At 39.6% G+C, this 19,714-nt stretch overlaps 1 pseudogene; it reads left to right on the forward strand.

Moving 5' to 3' along the window:
* Nucleotides 1–10,971: 10,971 nt before the first annotated feature.
* LOC131894318 (zinc finger protein 665-like) overlaps nt 10,972–19,714 on the forward strand; it is a 30,236-nt pseudogene continuing 21,493 nt past the window's right edge.

Here is a 19,714-nt window from a genome sequence, read left to right on the forward strand (position 1 = left end):
TTTTTACCCCCTGACATCAATAGTGAATAAGGTTTACTTTCTCTCCTCATTTTGCTTAACATTTCTTTTATGGCTAGTTGATGACAGCAAACTCTGCCTGGGGTGAGGCAGTATTTCAAAACAGTATTACTTTGTCTTTCCATGATGGCAGTTTAGGGATCCTGAACAGCTTTGCGATATTTATTCACCATTTGTGTATTTGTTTTTTAAGTGTCTATTCAGCTCATTTGCCCATTTGTTCATTGGCAGTTTTATTTCCTTGGTATTTAATTTCTGCAATTCTTGGTAAATGTAGATATGGGCTCCAATCCAAAGTGTTCTTGGTACAGATTCTCTCCTGTCACTTGGGCGTCTGTGTGCTCTGCTGATTGTTTCCATACAGAAACATTTTATATTCATCTTGTTCCATCTGTTCAGTTACTGTGCTGTTGGTGTTCTTTCTAATCAATAAGTCCTTGTGCATCCTAATATTCTGATGAGTGTTTCCTATGTTTTCTAGGTTTCTAAGAGTATCTGGCTTTAAATCAGATTTTTATCCATTTTGAATGGATTTTTGTACAAATGAGAGATAAGAATCTAATTACATTCTCCTGCAGGATCCATTTTTACCAGCACCATTAGTTGAAAAGACCACATTTCCGTACTGTATCTTTTTTCCTTCTTTGTCAAATATTAAGTAGGTTTAGCTTTCTAGTTTTCTACCTAGGCCCTCTATCATATTCTTTTATTCTCCTCTCTCCTTTTATGAACATACCAGGCTGTATTTATTACTACAGCTATGTAATGTAATTCCATAAATCCACACTTATTGCACTTTTCTCTTTTCTGTCCTTCCCAGATTATTTTTCCCCTTAAGGTAAATATCTCACATGAACTTATGACCTGTAATTTTGAAAATATATTTACATTTTAATAAATGAACAAAATGCATTGATGTGGTTCCTATTTGCTGTATAAAATGGACTACATCTTTATATATTAGTGAGTGAAGGCTCCTATGTCATATAGAAACTATTTTTGGGAACTGTCACATTTCCTTGAATTGTGATTATAAAGAGCTCATATTGAGACACATGGGATAGTTGTTACAACATCTTAGCAATATGTGTGATTAAGAGACAAAAATTTGGTTATTAATGCTAAATAATGCATGGTTCCTAACGCTAAAAATTTAAGTACAGGAGACAGTGTAGAACATGGATTGCACAAGTGGCTTGATTCTACCGTGAAAATGATGGGATTGTTAATTTTTTTTTTTTTTGGTTTTTTGAGACAGGGTTTCTCTGTGTAGCTTTGTGCCTTTCCTGGAACTCACTTGGTAGCCCAGATTGGCCTCGAACTCACAGAGATCTGGCTGGCTCTGCCTCCTGAGTGCTGAGATTAAAAGCGTGCACCACCACCAGCCGGCTTAATTTTTTTTTTCATTTTTTTGAGACAGAATTTCTCTGTGTAACAGCCCTGGCTGCCCTGAAACTGGCTTTGTAGAACAGCCTCAAACTCACACAGATCTGCCTTCCTCTGCCTCCCAGTGCTGGGGTTAAAGGCGTGCACCACCACCATCTGGCAAAAATGATGTTCTTGAATGTATATTCAGATTGTAGTTGTCTGAGTTAGGATTTCTAATGCAGTGAAGAGACACTAAGACCATGGCACCTCTTCTAAAGGAAAACATTTGGTTGAGGTGGCATGTAGCTGGAGTTTTCTCCAGTCCTGCCCGGGGCCCACAGCTGCTCAGACCCAAATAAACACAGAGATGCTTATATTAATTAAAACTGTTTGGTCTAATTGCTCAGGCTTCTTGCTAGCTAGATCTTACACTTAAATTAACCCATAATTCTTTCTATGTTTAGCCATGTGGCTTGGTACCTTTTCTCAGTTCTGCCTTCACATCTTGCTTCTTCTGTGTCTGGCTGGGACTCCTGACTCAGCCTTCCTCTTCCCAGAATTCTCTTCTCTGTTGTCCCGCCTATACTTCCTGCCTGGTTACTGGTCAATCAGTATTTTATATATTAACCAATCAGAGCAACACATTCACAGCATAGAGCGATATCCATAGCAGTGGCACCTTACAGTTTCAGAGGTTCAGTCTATTATCATCATGGCAGCATAGAGGCAGACAACATGGAGTAGTAGCTGAGAGTCCTAAATCTGCAAGCAACAGGAGGTCAACTGAGTGTCACACTGAGTGAAGTTTAAACAAAGGAGATCTCCAATCTCACCCCCACAATGACACACTTGCTCCAACAAGGTCATACCTTCTCTAACAAAGCCACAACTCCTCATAGTGCCACTCCTAATGTGGGCTAATTACATTCAAACTACCACAGTAGTCTACTTTTATTTCTCTTTGGTGTTTAATATCATGGTAGTGATGATGTATCTATGTATTTCTTGACCACTGCTATCTGTCTCAGGAGAACTGCTGCTAACATCTCTCACTTGGTTAGGATGCTCAGTTGTAACTTCCCAAACTAGAGAGATCAGTGTTTTGGGTTTTTTGTTTTTGGTTTGTTTTTCCAGACAAGGATTCTCTGTGTAGCCCTGGCAATCCTAGAAGTAGTACTGTAAGCCAGACTGGCCTCATACTCATAGAAATAACATTCCTCTACTTCCCAAGTGCTTGGATTAAAGGCATGTACCACCACACCCATCCTGAGATTAGTATTTTTTATTTCTCTTTTGCTTTTTGCCCCAAACAGGATCCCACTGTGAAGCCCTTTCTCTCTGAGACTCATTAGGTAGCATTATGTAGAAGGCATCAGGGGTAATGTCTTGAGGGCATTGACTGACTAATGTGTATAAGCCATTTATTCCTTTATAAGCCATTGCCTTCCTCTAGTCAGTTCCTGTGAGAGGGATGGCTCTACTCCCTGAACCTGCAGTGTTTTAAAGTGGAGATTTGGGGAATGGGCTCTGACCACCAGGTTTGCATTTATTCTTGACTCATGACTCAGACAGAATATGTCACCACTACACAGTTTGACAGAAATAAAGGAAGAATCATAAACACTGCTAACCTAAAATCTGTTAGACAGTACAGGATAAGTACTAAAAAGAAACACATTGAAAACTTCAAAATTCAGAGACAAAAAGCTCAAATTTTCTCCAGAACTGTTCTTCTAAGTTCTATTACATTTGAAAAGCAGTGAAAAGTGATGGTATTTTTCATGCAGTGTAAACAAGTATCCTGTAACAAATCTCCTTCAATTTTTATAACTCTTCAGAAATGAAGTATTCTTTTTTATTTTATTTTATTTTACAATACAATTCAGTTCTACATATCAGCCACGGATTCCATTGTTCTCCCCCAACTCCCCCCCCTCACCTTCTCCCCAGCCCACCCCCCATTCCTACCTCCTCCAGGGCAAAGCCTCCCCCATGGACTGAGATCAACCTGGAAGACTCAGTCCAGGCAGGTCCAGTCCCCTCCTCCCAGGCCGAGCCAAGGGACCCTGCATAGGCCCCAGGTTTCAAACAGCCAGGTCATGTAATGAGCACAATCAACTGTCTCACCCATTCAGAGGGCCTGATCCAGTTGGTGACCCCTCAACCATTGATTCATAGTTCATGTGTTTCCATTCATTTGGCTATTTGACCCTATGCTTTATCCAACCTTGGTTTCAACAATTCTCACTCATATAAACCCTCCTCTTTCTTGCTAATTAGACTCCCGGAGCTACACCTGGGGCCTAGCCATGGATCTCTGCATCCAGATCCCTCAGTAGTTGGATGAGGTTTCTAGCACAACAATTAGAGTGTTTGGCCATCCCATCACCAGAGTAGGTCAGTTTAGGCTGTCTCTCGACCATTGCCACAGTCTATTGTGGGGGTATCTTTGTGGATTTCTGTGGGCCTCTCTAGCACTTTGCTTCTTGCTATTCTCATGTGGTCTTCATTTACCATGGTTTCCTATTCCTTGTTCTCCCTCTCTGTTCTTGATCCAGCTGGGATCTCCCACTCCCGCAAGCTCTCCTTCCCTCGATGCTCGCCCTTCATTACCCCCACTCATGTCCAGGCTGTTCATGTAGATCTCATCCATTTCTCCATCATTGGGCGATCCCTGTGTCTTTCTTGGGGTCCTGTTTTCCAGGTAGCCTCCCTGGTGATGTGAGTAGCAGTCCAGTCATCCTTGTTCCACATCTAGTATCCTCCTGTGAGTGAGTACATACCATGTTTGTCTTTCTGAGTCTGGGTTACCTCACTCAGGATGATTTTTTTCTAGATCCATCCATTTGCCTGCAAACTTCATGATGTCATTGTTTTTCTCTGCTGAGTAGTATTCCATTGTGTATATGTACCACATTTTATTTATCCATTTTTCAGTTGAAGGGCATCTAGGTTGTTTCCAGGTTTTGGCTATTACAAACAATGCTGATATGAACATAGCTGAGCAAGTGCTCTTGTGGTATGATTGAATATTCCTTCAGTATATATATATATATATATATATATATATATATATATATATATATATATATATATATATATATATATAGTGGTATAGCTGGATCTTGGGGGAGATGGATTCCCAATTTTCTAAGAAAGCGCCATATTGATTTCCATAGTGGTTGCACAAGCTTGCATTCCCACCAGCAGTGGAGGAGAGTTCCCCTAGCTCCACATGCTCTCCAGCATAAGGCGTCTTCAGTGTTTTTGATCTTAGCCATTCTGACAGGCATACGGTGGTATCTCAGAGTTGTTTTGATTTGCATTTCCCTGATGATTAGGGATGTTGAGTAATTCCTTAAATGTCTTTCAGCCATTTGAGTTTCCTCTGTTGAGAATTCTCTGTTTAGTTCTAAAGCTCATTTCTTAATTGGACTGTTGGGCATTTTGATGTCTAATTTCTTGAGTTCCTTATATATTCTGGATATCAGTCCTCATCAGATGTGGGGTTGGTGAAAACATTTTTCCATTCTGTAGGCTGTTGCTTTGCCTTGTTGACTGTATCCTTTGCTCTACAAAAGCTTCTCAGTTTCAAGAGGTCCCATTGATTGATTGTTTCTCTCAGTGTCTGTGCTACTGGTGTTATATTTAGGAAGTGATCTCCTAAGCCAATGCATTCAAGACCACTTCCTACTTTCTCATTTGGCAGGTTCAGAGTAGCTGGATTTATGTTGAGGTCCTTGATCCATTTGGACTTAAGTTTTGTGCACGGTGATAGATGTGGATCTATTTGCAGCCTTCTACATGTTGATATCCAGTTATGCCAGCACCATTTGTTGAAGATGCTTTCTTTTTTCCATTGTGCACTTTTGGCTTCTTTGTCAAAAATTATATGTTCATAGGTGTGCGGATTAATGTCAGGGTCTTCAATTCGATTCCATTGGTCCACATGTCGGTTTTTATGCCAATACCAAGCTGTTTTTATTAATGTAGCTCTATAGTAAAGCTTGAAGTCAGGGATTGTGATGCCTCCAGAGGTTGTTTTCTTGTACAGGATTCTTTTGGCTATCCTGGGTTTTTTGTTTTTTCCACATGAAGTTGAGTATTATTCTTTCCAGGTCTGTGAAGAATTGTGTTGGTATTTTGATGGGAAGTGCATTGAATCTGTAGATTGCTTTGGCAAGATTGTCATTTTTACTATGTTAGTCCTGCCTATCCATGAGCATGGGAGATCTTTCCATTTTCTGACATCTTCTTCAATTTCTTTTTTCAGGGACTTAAAGTTCTTGTCATATAGGTCCTTCACTTGCTTGGTTAGTGTTACCCCAAGGTATTTTACGTCATTTGTGGATATTGTAAAGGGTAATGTATCTCTGATTTCCTTCTCAGTTTTTTTTTTGTCAATAGTATATAGGAGGGCTATTGATTTTTTTGAGTTGATCTTGTATTCTACTATGTTGCTGAAGGTGTTTATAAGCTGTATCAGTTCCTTGGTGGAATCTTTGGGGTCACTCAAGTATACTATCATGTTATCTGCAAATAGGGAAAGCTTGACTTCTTCCTTTCCAATTTGTATCCCCTTGATCTCCTTTTGTTGTCTTATTGCTCTAGTTAGAACTTCAAATACTATGTTGAATAAATATGGGGAGAGTGGGCAGCCTTGTCTTACTCCTGATTTTGGTGGAATCAATTTCAGTTTCTCTTCATTTAATTTGATGTTGGCTGTATGATTGCTGTAAATTGCCTTTATTTTGTTTAGGTATGTTCTTTGTATTCCTGATCTCTCTAGAACCTTTATCATGAAGGGGTGTTGGATTTTGTCAAATGCCTTTTCAGCATCTAGTGAGATGACCATGTGGTTTTTTTCTTTGAGTTTGTTTATTTGGTGTATTACATTGAGGACTTTTGTATGTTGAACCACCCTTGCATCCCTGGGATGAATCCTACTTGATCATGGTGGATAATTGTTCAGGTGTGTTCTTGGAGTCTGTTTGCCAGTATTTTACTGAGTATTTTTGCATCAATGTTCATGAGGGAGATCGGTCTGTAGTTCTCTTTCTTTGTTGTATCCTTGCTTGGTTTAGGAATCAAGGTAATTGTAGCCTCATAGAAAGAGTTTGGTAATGTTCCTTCTGTTTCTATTGTATGGAACAATTTAGAGAGTATTGGTATTAACTCTTCTTTGAAGATCTGGTAGAATTCTGTGCTGAAAAAATCTGGTCTTGGGCTTTTTTTGGTTGGGAGACTTTTAATGACTGTTTCTATTTCCTTAGTAGTTATTGGACTATTTAAATAGTTTATCTGGTCTTGATTTAACTTAGGTATGTGGTACCTATCCAGAAAATTATTCATTTCTTTTAGATTTTCCAGTTTTGTGGAGAAGAGGTTTTTGAAGTATGACCTGATGATTCTCTGGATTTCCTCAATGTCTGTTTTTATGTCCCCCTTTTCATTTCTGATTTTGTTAATTTGGATTCTCTCTCTCTCTCTGTCTTTTGGTTAGTTTGGATAAGGGCCTGTCTATCTTGTTAATTTTCTCAAAGAACCAACTCTTTGTTTCATTAATTTTTTGTATTGTTCTCTTTGTTTCTATTTTATTGATTTCAGCTCTCACTTTGATAATTTTCTGGCGTCTATTCTTCCTGGAAGACTTTGCTTCTTCTTGTTCTAGAGCATTCAGGTGTGCTGTTAAAGTCACTAGTGTGAGATTTCTCCAGCTTCTTTATGTGGGCATTTAGTGCTATGAATTTCCCTCTTAGCACTGCTTTCATAGTGTCACATAAGTTTGGGTATGTGGTGTCTTCATTTTCGTTGATCTCTAGGAAGTCTTTAATTTCTTCATTTCTTCCTTAACCCTTTGGTGATTAAGTTGAGCATTATTCAGTTTCCATGAGATTGTACGTTTTCTGTAGTTTTTGTTGTTGTTAAAATCTAACTTTAAACCATGGTGGTCTGATAAAACACAGGAGGTTATTCCATTTTTTTGTATCTGTTGAGATTTGCTTTGTGGTCAAGTATGTGGTCGATTTTAGAGAAGGTTCCATGGGGTGCTGAGAAGAAGGTATATTCTTTTTTGTTAGGATGGAATGTTCTGTAGATATCTATTAAGTCCATTTCAGTCATGACATCAGTTAAGTCCTTTATTTCTCTGTTAAGTTTAGATTTGGGAGATCTTTCCAGTGGTGAAAGTGGGGTGTTGAGGACTCCCACTATTAATATGTGGGGTTTTATATGTGGTTTAAGCTTTAGTAATGTTTCTTTTACATATGTGGGTGCCCTTGTATTTGGGGCATAAATGTTCAGAATTGAAACTTCATCTTGGTGGATCTTTCCTGTGATGAGTATGTAATGCCCTTCTTGATCTCTTTTGATTGATTTTAGTTTGAAGTCTATTTTGCTAGATATTAGGATGGCTACACCTGCTTGTTTCTTAAGATCGTTTAATTGGAAAGTCTTTTCCCAGCCTTTTATTCTTAGGTAGTGTCTATCTTTGAATTTGAGATGTGTTTCTTGTATGCAGCAGAAAGATGGGTCCTGCTTTTGTATCCATTCTGTAAGCCTATGTCTTTTTATAGGTAAATTAAGTCCATTGATATTGAGGAATATTAATGACCATTGATTGTTCATTCCTGTTATTTTTTGGTGGTAGTCTATGTGTACTTCTCTTCTTTGGGGTTTACTGCTGTGGCTTTATCTATTGCCTGTGTTTTTGAGGGTGTATCTGACTTCCTTAGGTTGGAATTTTCTTTCTAGTGCTTTCTGTAGGGCTGGGTTTGTGGATAAGTATTGTTTAAATCTGGCTTTGTCTTGGAATGTCTTGTTCTCTCCATCTATGATGATTGAAAGTTTTGCTGGGTATATTAGTCTGGGCTGGCATCCATGGTCTCTTAGTGTCTGCATTACATCTGTCCAGGTTCTTCTTGCTTTCAAAGTCTCCATTGAGAAATCGGGTGTTATTCTGATGGGTTTGCCTTTATAAGTCTCTTGGCCTTTTTCCTTTGCTGCTCTTAATATTCTTTCTTTATTCTGTACGTTTAGTTATTTAATTATTATGTGGCGAGGGGACTTTTTTGGGGAGTCTAGTCTGTTTGGTGTTCTATAGGCTTCTTGTATCTTCATAGGCATTTCCCTCTTTAAGTTGGCAAAGTTTTCTTCTATGATCTTGTTGAATATATTTTCTGTGCCTTTGAGTTGGTATTCTTCTCCTTCTTCTATCCCCATTATTCATAGGTTTGGTCTTTTTATGGTGTCCCAAATTTCTTGGACATTTTGGTTCATGACTTTGTTGGCTTTAGTGTTTTCTTTGACTGATGAATCTATTTCTTCTACCGTATCTTCAATGCCAGAGATCCTCCCTTTCATCTCTTGCATTCTATTGGTTATACTTGCATCTGAAGTTCCCAATCGTTTACTCAGATTTTCTATTTCCAGCATTCCCTCTATTTGTGTCTTCTTCATTTTTTCTATTTCCCTTTTCAGGTCTTGGACTGTTTCCTTCATTTGTTTCATTGCTTTTTCTTGATTTTCTTTCAGTGTTTTATTGTTTTCTTCTAGGACTTTATTGTTTTCTTCTACTTTATTTGTCCTTTCCTCTAGTTTTTTGTTTTGTTTTGTTTTTTAAGACTTATTTATTTATTATGTATACAGCATGTATGACTGCAGGTCAGAAGAGGGCATCAGATCTCATTACAGATGGCTGTGAGCCACCATATGGTTGCTGGGAATTGAACTCAGGACCTCTGGAAGAGAAGTCAGTGCTCTTAACCTCTGAGCCATCCCTCCAGCCTCCTCTAGTTTTTTATAGCGTTCTTCCCATTTTTTTGTCTTTTCCTCTATACGAGCCTCTACCTTCTTCATGATGTTATTCATAAGGCTGTTTTCTTCTGCTTCTTCCAATTTTTGATGCTCTGGTCTAGATGTTGGAGGAGGACTAGGTTCTGGTGATGCTGTATTGCTCTTCATTTTGTTGTATGTACTTCTGCCTTGACGTCTGCCCATCTCCTTGTGGTTCGTTCTTGGTCTTATCAGCGCACTTGGTTCAGACAGAGCTGACAGATTCAGGAAGTCTCCCTCTCTTGTCCAGATGGGAACTCCGGGGCAGGATGGGAGATCTTGTCCAGACGGGAAGTCTGAGGCAGGATGGGCACTCTTGTACAGAAGGGAAGTCTGGGGCAGGATGGGAGCTCTGGTCCAGAAGGGAAATTCAGGGCAGGATGGGAGCTGGGGGCTGCTCTGTAAGTCTCAGGAAGTGGCTGGGGTCTCAAGTGGATGGGCGTGGAGGCAGGGCATGGATAAGGGTCTGCCGGGGGTCTTGGAGAGGGGGAGCCTTTCCGGTAGGGCTAGAAGGGAACCTGTCCAGTGGCCAGAACCTGGGGCCAAGTTGGGCAGGTTTCCCTGGAGTGGCTGGTGCCCAGGGATGGGGTCTAGGCTGAGCCCGGACACTTACCTCTGGTCCAGAAGGGAAGTCCAGGGCAGGATGGGAGCTGGGTGCTGGTCTGTAAGTCTCAGGAAGTGGCTGAGGTCTTGGACGGATGGGTGTGGGGGTAGGGCGTAGAGATTGCAGGGTCTGCCAGGGGTCTTGGAGAAGGGGAGCCTTTCCGGTAGGGCTAGAAGGGAACCTGTCCAGTGGCCAGAACCTGGGGCCAAGTTGGGCAGGTTTCCCTGGAGTGGCTGGTGCCCAGTGATGGGGTCTAGGCTGAGCCCGGACACTTACCCCTGGTCCAGAAGGGAAGTCCAGGGCAGGATGGCAGCTGGGGGCAGGTCTCTCGAAATGAAGTATTCTTGAAAACTTCAAAATTGTTATTTTTCTAAGTCGGCATATTCCTAATTTATTAGGAAAATTTTATATTATATCAGATGTGGTTGATGTGGATTTTTCTATCTGCTTGCCAGTGGCTCAAAAATAGTTATAAAGGTATTTCCATAGACTACCTGTTCTTATATCTTAATGTTAAAATTGACAGTATGCAGTGTTATTACACTCATTATTAATGTAGAAAAAAGGAAAATTCTTTGTCTATGAACTCAACCATGAACTCTATCTTTCATATCTACCACTTTGCTGTTTAATGGACTGACATTGAACTTAGAGTTTAAACATACAAACTGAGCATGTTAGAATACAATCATGTAAGGCCAAAGAATACACAGAATTGATTGAGTGGCATTATATTTTGCCATGATCTACAGTTAAAGCTGCAGTTAAAGCCCATTTCTTCATCATGAATTTTCCTCCTGAGACACATACACTGTGATCTTGTCGAACATAAACACCACATCCATAACAGATGGATAACTTTGTCCAGACATAAATGTATGTTGTTTTGTGTATATTGCTTGTGAGCATATTGTGTCATCCTGTTTTCATACCTATAGAATGTGACCATATTAAAACTATCTGTTTGAATAATTGCCTTCATTATCTACATCCCTAATTTCCTTAACTCTCCTTATATCTAAGAAAGCATTCTGTCTGGTAGCATGTAGTCAAACAACTTTTTGTTTCAGGGTCTGTTGACATTCTGGGATGTAGCTGTGGACTTCTCCCAGGAGGAGTGGGAATGCCTGGACTCTGCTCAGAGGGCTTTGTGCATTGATGTGATGTTGGAGAATTACAGCAACTTTGTCTTTGTGGGTGAGAACATTTTACTTCTAGAATTCCTAACTAACCCTATGTAGTGGCATTATACATTGTAAATTCTCTGTTAAGCTGTCTTAGAAAGAGCAGGAGACTAGAAAAAGTTTTGTAGTAGAAAAGAATATTTTCATGGTATTTGATTTTTCCTGCCCATTTTCCATGTTAGAGGTGTCATGCACCCCTCTTTTTGGTTCCACAATGCATTCATAAACCTAAGATTGTATAGTATTTATACCAATATCTTAAAGTTCCATGTCCATAGTTGTATTTGAGATGGTTTTAATTGTGAGGAAAGTGTCGAGTTCTGCAAACTTAAAATTCTCCCTAAATATTCTGAAGATTCTGACAGTAAATAGCTATAGGAAATCTTTCCTAGATTCCTCTACTCAGTGTTCTCTTCATGTGCTGAGCATGATATGTTAGACATCTGCATTATTTCTAAAAATTCTAGCATGGGTCATGGGCTACCACAGAGAACATGTGGATTATTGTATGCAAGGTAGACCTGGTTGCATGTCCAGAGCAAATGAGATTTCCCTGAAATATGGAGAGGAGAGTGGAGAGGATGGGCTAGGGAATGAGCAAGACACCAGTGATGGTTTCAAGAGAAAAGCTACGGAAGAGCTGAGAATGTTTTCGAGATACTCCATTCCCCATGAAAGGATTCCTGATCATTTAACCCAGTGTAGTATCCTGGTCCCAGGATACATCCTACATGTTGTAATTATTAGAACAGGTGCTTATTACACCTAAATTATGATGACAATGCTAGTAAAAATGCAATTTTATTTGACTTTACTGACATCAGATTAGAATCATTTTATAAATTATCAGCCTAATGTGGATTCATGAAGCAGGATTTTTCTTTAATTGCCTTCCTTGCTGTCTGACTTTATATTCCACCCTTAATCTTCTTCCCAGTGGAGAATACACAGACACCCTTCTGGAAAATATTCTCAGGAGTTGGTGTACAGACTAGACTTGAGAATAACCATATATGGAAAAGTAAACACAGCAGTTTTTGGCTCTCAGACTATGGATGGTAGAAATAAGCAGTAGATGCCCATGACAGCCCTGCCTTAAATGATTTAGAGCTTTTTATGTCTGGAAAAGTATTTGGTTTGCCTCCATTACTTTTATAAAATCTAATGTGTTTAAATATAGGGACATGTATTCTAAATATAATCAGTCAATGAGCTTCATCTCAAAGTTAATTATTGAGTCCTCATATCCGTGATACATCTTGTGCCATTAGACATTTTTAATAAAGATTTGATATCTATTATTAATCACAGACCCTTGAAGACTATCATGCTGTTGTTAGAATACATTTGATAACAGTGAAAGAAAAATGTCTAAGTAGTTGCTGGTTGACTTATTTTAAGAGAGAATTTAGAGGGACAGTCACTTATCAAATGTTTAGTCTTAGAAAAAGCCCTATTAATATGAGCTTACTCATTTTTCAGGGAACTACTTCAAATGTGATCCTGTCCATCAACATGTGAAGACTGAAAGTGAGTCATGTCAGGGTAATGAGCTTGGCAAAGTACTTCCTGACCCCTCAACATGTGCACTTTATAGAACAAATGAAACTACAGAAAAGTCTAATAACTACAGATGCATTAATCACAGAGCTGCCTCTATTGATTCCTCAATCCCAGACAGACATGAAAGCATGCACACTGGAGAAGAACCTTGCAAAAATAAAGACTGTGAGAAATGTTTAAATTTGTGTTCCAACATTACTCAGGATCAGAGACTCTACACTGCAAAGAAAGAGCACAGGCAGGGAAAATATGATGACAACTTCAGATCTGTACACCATCTTTTGCAACAGCCAGTCTTCATTGGAGAGAAACCATACCAGTGTGAGAAATGCAAGAAATGCTTCAATAATGCCTCAAGCCTCACTGTACATCAGAGAATTCATACAGAGGAGAAGCGTTACAAATGTAATGATTGTGACAAATCCTTTACTATGAAGTCAAATCTTACAAACCATCAGAGAATTCATACTGGAGAGAAGCCTTACAAATGTAAGGAATGTGACAAATCCTTTAATGTGAAGTCAACTCTTACAAAGCATCAGAGAATTCATACAGGAGAGAAACCCTATAAGTGCAATGCTTGTGGCAAATCCTTTTCCCGTTCCTCGAGTCTTAAAAAACATCAAAGACTTCATACTGGGGAGAAACCTTACAAATGTATGGAATGTGACAAATGCTTTACCCAGGACTCACATCTTAGAACACATCAGAGGGTTCATACTGGAGAGAGACCTTACAAATGTAAGGAATGCGACAAATGCTTCTCCCGGTGCTCAATTCTTAAAACACATCAAAGACTTCATACTGTAAAGAAAGCTTACAAATGTAGGGAATGTGACCAATCCTTTACCTTGGACTCTTATCTTAGAAGACATCAGAGAATTCATACTGGAGAGAAACCTTATAGATGTAAGGAATGTGACAAATCCTTTTCCTGTTGCTCAAATCTTAAAAGACATCAAAGAGTTCACACCAGAGAGAAATCTTAGAAATGTTTGGAATGTGACAAGTCCTTTATCTAGGACTCAGATCTTAGAACACATCAGAGAGTTCATACTGGAGAGAGACTTACAGATGTAAGGAATGTGTCAAATCAATTTCTATAAGTTCAGCTCATAAAGAACATCAGATAACATATAGGAGAGAAACTTTACAAATATAGGGAATGTGACAAGTCTTTTACTGCATGCTCATATCTTAGACAACATCAGAAAATTCATACTGCAGGGAAACCTTACAAATGCAAAGACTGTGACACATCCTTTAATTGGATTTAAGGTCTTAGAAAACATCAGAATCTTCATGCTGGAGAGAAACTTTAATTTACATTAAATGTCTGTAATGTAACAAATCCTTTAGCTACATGTCAAATCTTAGAATACACCAGAGAGTTCATACTGCAGAGAGACTATAAAGACGTAAGGAATGTGACAAGTCTTTTACTAGCTGCTCATATCATACTGGAAATTCATACTGGAGAGAAGCTTCACAAATTCAAAGATTGTGGCATATCCTATATCTACCTTTCAAATCTTAGAAGGCATCAGAGAGTTCCTACTGGACAGAAAAATACCATTGTAAATCATGACATAGCATTTATACAGTATTCTCTACTTACAAATCCTGAGTATGCATAATAGAAAAATAAAGATAAGAAACTTGAGAGCCCACCAGCATCTGACTGAACTAAGAGAGCCTTTGTCCAGTGACTGATGGAGGCAGATGCAGAGATCCATGGCTAGGCACCAGGCTGAGCTCCAGAAATTCAATCAATGAGAGAGAGGAGGGATTCTGCAGGCGGGAGACTAGTGGAAGCCCATGAACTGTAGACTAGTGGCTGTGGAGCCCCCATGGGACTGGACTAGGCCCTCTGGATGTGGAAGACTGTGGTTTGGCTCTAACTATTTGGGGACACCCAGGCAGGGGGATCAGGATCTGTCCCTGGTGCATGGGCAGGCTTCTGGGAATCCAGTGCCTGTGGTGTGATGCCTTGCTCAGCTTTGGTGCAGTGGGAAGAGGCTTGGACCTGCCTAGGTTCAGTGTGCTGGGCTCTGCTGACTCCCCATGGGAGACCTTGATTTGGGGGATATGGGGATGTGAGGTGGCTTGGGAGAGAGGGCTGGGGGGTGGGAGGAGGGAGGAGGGGGGATCTGTGGGTGGTATGTGGAGTGAGTAGAAAATTTCTTAATAAAGAAAAATGAAAAAAAGAAACTTGTGAAAGTCTTCAATGAAGTTTTAAATCTTATAAAATATCACATAGTTTGTATTAAAATAAAATTCTGCTATAGTAACTATTTGAATTATTCTTTATGTGTATGGGTGCTTTTTCTAGAATATTTTCTGTGTACTACATGTTTATCTGATGCATGCAGAAGAGGGCATCAGATTCCCTGAGTCTGTAGTTAAAATAGTTGTGAGCTGTAGTGTGTGTTGAGAATTGAACCCTGGTCCTCAAGAAGAGCAAAGAGTGCTCTTATCTTCTACCATCTCTCCAGCCCTGGGGAAGAGCTGTAATAAAGCCATTTAGCTTGTTCAACATCCAAAAACTAATAGTGCCATACAAGTTGGTGCATGTTTTCAATCCCAGAACTTAGGAAGCAGGAGCAAGAAGATCTCTGTGAGTCTAAGACCATCCTGATAAACACAGTGAGTTTCAGGACTGCCAGGATGACATAACCCCTGTCTCAATAATGATGATAATAATAATAATAATAATAATAATAATAATAATAATAATAATAATAAACAACTATCACACACACACACACACACATATATATATATATATAAAATCTCATACATATACCCCAAGTGTTTGGTGTCTTTAGCAACACCATGTACTTAGGGTGGTCAAGCAAAAGCACTGGCAATTATCTGTTTGGGGTGCCTCTGGGGACTCCCTGACCAGTAAGTCCTAGGCAGATAACCATTATGTGGTACAGAGTGTTCCATTTGATACACCTGTGACTGGGACCAGCATTATTGAACCATGTGGAATACCTATTTAATGTTTTAAAGTTATATTTCCTATTAACTTGTAAGACAGTGGGATTTTATGAGGCTTCTTCATACAGTCATCCTGTTGGTTAACCCACCCACTCCTCCTCCTTTCTTTCTGCCCATCCCCAGTTGAAGATCCAGCACACATTATTCAATGACCCATACTTTTTTTAACACTTGTGTTCACTATCCTTGCTTATTTTATTTTTTATATGTTTTGCAAAATGATAGGTTCCCATGTAGCTTCTCATTGACATCTCATTTGGGTTGACCTTACAGCAGTCCCCTTTCTTCTCCATCTGTGCTGCACACTCTCTAATTTCATATTACCTATATTATACTATTTATCCCACTAAAGGTATATTTCTGGCTTACTGACATTTACTTGAACACAAAAAGCAACAAGTTTGAAGCTAGGGCTCACATTTTCATTTACCCACGTGTCAATTGATGAACATCTAAGTTGATTCTATATCCTAGATGTTGTTAACAAAGCAACAATGAACATGATGGGCAAGTTCTTATTGGTAAGAAGACAAGTCCTTGGAGTTCTTGCCCAGGAGTGTTTACTGAGTACTAGTTTTCTCATTAAACACTTTCATCTTGTAGGATGCTCCTTAAAACACAGGTTATTGAAAGAGATATAAAGGAATGTATTGCTCCAAGGCAAAATTTTTCAACCTTCTTAATGTTGTGACCTCCTGATAATGTTCTTCATGTTGTAGTGTCCCCAAGTGTAAAATTATTCTTTTTCTACTTTATAACTCCAATTTTGCGACTGTTATGAATCAAAATGTAAATATCTGATATGCAGGATATCTGATATGTGATGCAAAAGGGGTCCCGATGAAAGAGGGAAGGTAAAATATTTCATCCTGCAGAGAATCTCCAGAAGCTCAGAAATAGACATCTTAATATCTCCAAGAAGTCACAGAAACTGGCAAGATTCACTAGTGCCCTCCTGCCTCAAGCATATATAATCACTAAGGACTACTGACACTCATATGAGCTGAACTGCAAAGAAGATGCTAAGACCAGCCATGAAGCAGACACCAGTCAAGCTGCCTGGACCAGAAAAGGCAAGACAAGCTGCCTGGAGGAAATAGTAAGTGATTTGAAAGAAACTTCCAACCCCTTCCTTGTGCTGCCTGCAAGCTGTGCAGTGATCCCCAGGTTTCTGTTTCCTTAGCCATCACCTTCACAGGGTATTGCAGATAATATGCTTCAATAAGTAAGCTCTCACGCACATTCTTCTAAGTCACCCAGTATAATTTACTGGTCCACTTAGCTTTAGAGATTTCTCAGTGGTTAAGAGCACTCTCTGCTTTTTAAGAAGACTCATTGGAATTCCCAGCACCCTCACATGAGCACTCAATTTATAACCTCAAATCCAGGGCATCCAACACCCTCTTCTCACCTTTGCTGGTACCAGGAACACACATAGAGCACAGATATACATGCAGACAAATCACCTCTAAATAAGAAAACAAACAGAATTGTTATTGGTTCATCAATGAGGTTTTGTTGATTTCCCAACTTTTGTTGGTAATTGGTTCCTTACGTATGATAAATAGATGTTTGTTATTGTTTCCACAGGAGTAATATTACATATCAGTGCTGTAATTGTGTAGTGCAGTAGTGTTCCTTTTTCACTTATTCGTTGTTCTAAAAACACTAGACTGATTTCAAAAGTTGATTATCTAGTTCTAACTCTCACAGCAGGTTTGAACTCCTTTCCCCAAATTTATGCCAACATTAGTCATCATTTATATTTTTTTAATTTAAAATAAATTTTCTGGAGACTGCAACTGTTCCCTGAGACAGAGCCCACAAGCACCTGATTGGACTAAGAGGTGAGTCTTTATCTTCATACCCAAACATCCCAGCCCCTAGGCTTTGGGCTTGGGGCACAACAGTGTGCCCCTACACCACTACCCATAGCAGTCCCAGTTTCAGACCAGTTGGCAGGCAAACCTCCTGCAGACAGGTCAGATTACCACCATCCCCTATCAGACCCTGTAACCCAAGCCTCACCTCCCACAAATTTCACCCACCTTCTAACACTGCAACTGTTCCCTGAGACAGAGCCTGCCAGCACCTGATTGGACTAAGAGGTGAGTCTTTATCCTCATACCCGAACACCACAGCCCCCAGGTTTGGGGCCAGGGGCACAACCCTACACCCCTACACAACCACCCATTTTAGTCCTAGTTTCAGCCAGGCAGCAGGCAGACCTACTGCAGACAGGTAAGACTACCACCACCACCCACCAGACCCTGTAACCCACAAGCCCCACCCCTCCCGAACCACCCACTCCAAGATTGCAGCTACTCCCTGAAACAGAGCCCACGAGCGCCAATTGGATAAGAGCTGCTTCACTGAGACAAAGAGTCCATCAGCACCGACTAGACCAAGAGCTCCCACTGGACCAAGAGTACTGATCAGACCAAGAGAGGCTCCCTCGGACACAGACACTGCTTGCACCACGTGGAGAAAGAGATGGGTAGGTGCCAGTGCAAAAATACAGTCAACAACATAAAAACCAATATGGTTCCATCAGAAACTCAATCAGTAAGACCTGAACATCCCAACACAGAAGAAATAGAAGATATCTACCATAAAAAAATGACTTTAAGAAGATATTAGAGATCTTGAAAGAAGAAATGAAAAATTCCCGTAAAGAAATCGAGGAAAAGTCAAACAAAAAAATGGGAAGAAATCAGTAAATCCCTTGAAAGCCAAGAGCAAGCAATTAAACAAATGAGGGAAACAGTTCAAGATTTGAAAACTGAAATTGAGACGATAAAGAAGACACAAACTGAGGGAGTGCTTGAAGTGGAAAATTTGAGTAAATGAACAGGAACTACAGATGCAAGCATAACCAACAGAATGCAAGAGATGGAAGAGCGAATCTCTGGCATTGAAGATCTGATACAGGAAATAGATTCATCCCTCAAAGAAAACACTAAATCCAACAAAGTCATAACTCAAAATGTCCAGGAAATTTGGGACACCATGAAAAGACCAAACCTAAGAATAATAAGAATAGAAGAAGAATATCAACTCAAAGGCACAGAAAATATATTCAACAAAATCATAGAAGAAAACTTTCCCAACCTAAAGAAGGAAATGCCTATAAAGATACAACAAAGTTAGAGAACACCATATAGACTGGAAACAGAAAAAAAAGGCCCCTTGCCACATAATAATCAAACCATTAAACATACAGAATAAAGAAAAAATATTGAGAATTGCAAAGGAAAAAGGCCAAGTAACATATAAATGCAGAACCATAAGAATAACACCTGACTTCTCAATGGAGACTCTAAAAGACATGTCCTGGACAGACATTATGCAGACACTAAGAGACCATGGATGCCAACCCAGACTATTATACCCAGCAAAATTCTCAATCAACATAGATGGAGTAAACAAAATATTCCATGATAAAACCAGATTTAAACAATATCTTTCCACAAATCCAGCCCTACAGAAAACACGTGAAAGAAAAATCCAATCTAAGGAAGTTAAATACACTCATGAAAACACAGGCAATGGATAATCCCATACCAACAAATACCAAAGAAGGGAAACATACAGCACTACCACCAAAAAAGAGCAGGAATTAACAATCACTGCTCATTAATATCCATTAATATCAATGGTCTCAATTCACCTATAAAAAGACACAGGCTAATAGAATGGATATGAAAACACGATCCAACCATTTGCTGCATACAAGAAACACACCTCAACTTCAAAGACAGATACTACCTCAGAATAAAAGGCTGGGAAGAGACTTTCCAATCAAATGGATTTAAGAAGCAAGCTGGTAAGCCAAGCGGTGGTGGCATGCGCCTTTAATCCCAGCACTCGGGAGGCAGAGCCAGGCGGATCTCTGTGATTTCGAGGCCAGCCTGGGCTACCAAGTGAGTTCCAGGAAAGGCGCAAAGCTACACAGAGAAACCTGTCTCGAAAAACCAAAAAAAAAAAAAAAAAAAGAAGCAAGCTGGTGTAGCTATCCTAATATCTAATAAAATAGACTTCAAACTAAAAGCAATGGAAAGAGATCGGGAAGGACATTACATATTTATCATAGGGAAAGTCCAACAAGATGAAGTCTCAATTCTGAATATTTATGCCC

This window comes from Peromyscus eremicus, chromosome 1 (genome assembly GCF_949786415.1).
Source record: "Peromyscus eremicus chromosome 1, PerEre_H2_v1, whole genome shotgun sequence".
NCBI classification, from domain to species: domain Eukaryota; kingdom Metazoa; phylum Chordata; class Mammalia; order Rodentia; family Cricetidae; genus Peromyscus; species Peromyscus eremicus.